General features: G+C 44.2%; 1 long non-coding RNA gene across 1 annotated transcript; it reads right to left on the bottom strand.

Annotated features, from left to right (window-relative positions):
• Positions 1 to 1,912: 1,912 nt before the first annotated feature.
• On the bottom strand, positions 1,913 to 4,120 carry LOC147113777 (uncharacterized). Its single transcript, XR_015079270.1, has 2 exons — positions 3,747 to 4,120; positions 1,913 to 2,790 (listed from the first exon to the last, which is right to left on the bottom strand). It is a non-coding gene; the product is annotated as an uncharacterized LOC147113777 (long non-coding RNA).
• Positions 4,121 to 4,500: the final 380 nt, after the last annotated feature.

Below are 4,500 nucleotides of genomic sequence, written 5' to 3'. Positions count from 1 at the left end.
GGGCACGGACAGATGGGTGCAACACAGCAAGCTGGTGACAGAAAAGTTTCCCATCTCTCTCTTTGATATTGCATGAGTCGCTGATAATGATTGTGAAGCTGTAACAGATGACTTATAAGCATCTGCAAAAAGCTATTTGCATGTAGCCTTTGCATCACATTTCTGACTCTTTCCTTTACTCCCCCACAGGACCATCACAAGCATCCGTCCCCCCTAGCCAGGAAGAAGAGGCTGAGCAGCCAGACTCCTCAGAGGAAGCTGCAACCTCTGAGGGCGCAGCATCAGCAGAATTCGGTGCACCCAGCACCAGCACAGACACTCACACCTTGGTGGGACTTTCGGGACATAGAGTAGCGTTGTCACCTGGTGTATCACAGCTCACAAGTGAGCATCAGCAGATTGTGGAGACAGAGACAACAGTGGAGAGTCCTAGTCGGAGGGCGCAGGACTCTGCCAGCCTGGCTCAGCAGCATGTCGACCTCTGCCTCTGGGTCCATTCATAAGATCAGAGGTGATGGAACTCCAGGCACAGATGCAGGAGCCTCTGGCAGATTTTGTCTCTAGGGTCGCTGCGAGTGTGGAGCGAATAGAGGAGTCCATAGCAAACATGAGCAGAGCCTTTGTGGAGTCATTGGTGCATGAATGCATCACCATGGAAAGGATGGCAACCTCCATGGAAAGGATGGCTACCATAGAGGAGAGGATGGCTACGGTAGAGGAGAGGAGGTCTACGGCCATGAAGGAGCTTAGTCGCCAGGTTATGGAAAACATGGTCATTGTTCAGAATAGAATGACATCTCTTGAGGAGCGATGGGCATCTATTGAACAGAGAAACCAGACCTTCATGGAAGTCCTTCTGAGTAGGACTGCCATTGCAGATACGGGTCCCCATGGTCCTCCTGATGTGCAGCAAGGTGCTCTCCAGCCACTTCCAGGCGCTGGCCCCTTCTGGCCTGTGCAGCTTTAGGTGGGTGAGCAGCAGCCTGGCGCTCCTGCTGCTGCTGCTGTTGCTGGTGCTGCTGTTGTTCCTGGTTCTGCTGCTGCCGCGGCTGCTGCTCAAGCTCCTCTAATGCCCAGATGGGAAGGAAATAAATGGCTCCCATGCTTCTGATATATACCTCCGTTGAGGAAGCGCTGAGTGAAGGTGGTGAGAGGGGTTTCCCAGGAGGTCACACTGGAGGTGGGTGTGAGGCTCCAACCTTCCAGAGGTGTGGTTAAGCCTTCTAAAAGTTGCCCCAGACCTGAGACCACTATGTCCTGCCACCTGCAAATCATGGCTGATCAAATCTCCTCTTTAATGGTTGACCTGCAGTTGAGAGTCAGCAATCCAATAGTGCTCCCGCCAGGTTTCACATTCGTGTATCCCACCAGGCGTGGGAAAAGGGTGTGGGAAAAGGGTTAAATTCACAAGGGCCTTTCAAAATAGGATTATAGCGGCCATTTAGTGGTTGTTAAGGGCCTTAACGACCAGTCCTGCCTGTTGGATGCGGGACGGAGTCCGGACCATCAGACACGACTGAGTTAAAATTGCTCGGAGTCGGGAACCAGATGGGGGTGGTCCCGCCTGCCAGTTTTTGCGATTTTAACCCCCCGCACGCCTCCAAGCCTGCCTCCACAGCTCAATGAAAATCGAGCCCGAAGAGTCAATGATTGTGATAGGGGTGTAGGTTGGTAGGAAGGCAGTAGAGGACTGAGAGAGAAGCAAAAAGATCTAGGGAGAAAGACTTAGAGGAAGAGAAAGATAGACAGAAGCAAAGAGAGAGAAACAGTAATCCAAAGTCAACAGACAAGTAAGAGAGAGACTATTTTCCAAATAGCCATGTGAAACACTGTGGGAGATTCGTTAGTCATGTATAAAATGTAAAGCCAGATCCTGAATTAAGGAGACAAATGAGTGTCACAGTACTGCCAATCATAAACAATCACTTTATTTTCAAAAATACGCAGCAGTTTGAAAAAAATGGATTCAGTTTCATTTTCAAAACAGCACAGCAAAATGCTCATATTTAAACACAATTGACAGAAACGTCAACTTGCAAACTTTTATAACCTGCTCAAGTTAAAGCATTTTCCCAACTATCAAATTACCATAATGAGTTACACTACTGACCATATTTACTAATTAAGGCTACTGATATTTAATATACTGTCTGCATTTAGTCATTATTTATGTTATTCATTAAGTTTAACAAATTCCTATGTTGCATACATTTTATGAATCAGAGTTCCTTACTATGATTAATAATGGCATTTCTCTTAACTTATTAATTCATAACATCAGCTCAGTTACTATAAACCTATATAGTTTTTCTCCATAAGCATTGCCACTGTTGAGCAACTATCAATTACTTTTTCCTATTATCCACAAAATAGTTAAGTACTTGTTTCAATTACAGTAGCTATGACATTGTAATATTCAGTTATCTTTCACATAACACACATTGTTTATGGCTGCATTTGCTATGTGGCATCTATATAAATGTTATCTCATTATTCTAATGCAGGAAGGGGATACGCAGGTCGGAGAACGATAGCTCATATTTGTTAATACGGAAGAGCCATTTCTGGCTAATATTCACTCGAAGAGGAGGCAGGACTGTGATATCGGAATCGGTGCTTCTTACGGACAAAGCTGCGACTTTTCTGTATCATGTGGACTTTTGCTTCTATTTCCTGCACCGTTCTAAGAAGTTTCTCTATCCTGGAAAGAATTGTGCCTATGTTGTCAGATCCATCCGGGGAAACAAATTTCTCTGATCCTGAATCTGAGCAATCAGTACATTGACTGTCCTATTGAAAAATACATAACATAATAGGAAGTTATTAGAAATGGATGGCGAATGCTACGTGTTTGTTTTCTCTCTGCTCCATGTTGTAAGTTATGTTTCCTGTCCTGCTTTATTCTCCACTTCACCTATAGCATACACAATTCTGACCAGCCTAGTCGAGGTTGACCCAGAGATCGCGGCTCTTTAATTGGCCACCCGCTGTGTAAACTGCTTGTTGCTCTTACTTTCGATATCTTACTCAGACAAAGTGTTCAGCCTTCATTCAAAGCCATCACTCAACATTTCACGGAGATTGAGAACTCCTCATTTACAAAATTGTGAGCATTAACCGGTGTCCTACTACATCTTGGCACATGGTACGGTTACATCAATGTCCTGTGCCACTCGTAATCCTAGCCTTCAAAGTGGGATTTGCATGCTCTCCAGATGGCTCACTGGATAAATGGACTGAATATACATGGTACAGTGTCATACATACCAGAAGGTCCCAGGTTCAGTCTCCAGTCTTTGTTGAATTACATTTTGAGCTGAGGAGAAGTCCTATACTTGTCCATACCCCTTAGAGGTGCTAAAATTAAGCTATTGTTCCTCCTCCTAATTGCTCTCCAGTCACCCCTGCTGGAAAGTGCACATGTCAGATGTGCACAGTAGTAGGTAAGGCATTTTGCCCACCACAGTGGAATAGACTTCTAACACCCACTGTGCTCAACAATGAAAATCAGCCAGTTGGAAGAGATATCAAAGGGATAGCAGTGTTCCTTGAACTGAATCCCCCAGCATGAACTAGCACCTTCAGGAGAGGTGGGGAAAATCTGGTGTAAAATAAATTGGAATTCGCTATTGCGGCTGTGACACATTTCATTACATAGACTATTATTAGCAGAAATATTAAAAATATGCATAATATCTTCCAGACATAGGCCCTCGGCCAAATATTGGACACAGAACAGCACTTACTCTGCTTTGTTGGAAAGTCCATCTTTTCTTGAGAAGCATTAAACACAGCACCAGCAACACAAACCCCAAGGCTGTGAAAAGTAAGTTCTGGCTTGTGATCCATTTCTGGATGTGTGTCCTATCAATGTTTCCAAAGCACACTGTGCTGAATGGATATGGCAGACACCACCAATGGACAGAGGAAAGCTTCATCCCAGCTAGATCTTCTGGAAGCATTTCCATTTCAACTCTAGACCAAGCTGGGTGTGATGGACAGCCCGGGTCGGCACAGTTCAATGAAATGATTAGCAGAAAGAAAAAACAGTGCATGATTTGAAAATACATTTTCAAGCCAGCAAATAAAACTGCTCACTGAAATATTTTATTGCTTGGCAACTCACAGAACATGAGATGTCATAATTGAGAAACATTCTGCCAGTCTGTTTGCTAATTGTGATGTCACAGTCAGGCCCAACAGCCAATGACGTCAGAGTATTTTAATGACATAATGACAATGTGCTGACTGCACTGCACCAACCACTTCTATCAACAGTTCCTTTGAGGGCTCATCTAGTTTTTTTTTAAATGGGAAACTATCAGTGAAATACAAAGCAGTAACACAATCAATGGAGTCAAGTGACATCATAAACTGCAAGACAGATGCTCGTGCTTATTTGCTAAATTCCAAGATTGCATTACTGCAATGACACTAACAGCCATCCAGTTTCTGTTTTTTAAATGTCCTCCTGTAGGAACTGGGGTTCCTAGCCGAAGA

This window comes from Somniosus microcephalus, chromosome 8 (assembly GCF_052327205.1).
Source record: "Somniosus microcephalus isolate GS21.2 chromosome 8, FLI_Smic_1.0, whole genome shotgun sequence".
NCBI lineage: Eukaryota > Metazoa > Chordata > Chondrichthyes > Squaliformes > Somniosidae > Somniosus > Somniosus microcephalus.
Note: the sequence above shows the minus strand (reverse complement) of the source record. Positions and strands in the feature narration are given on the sequence as shown.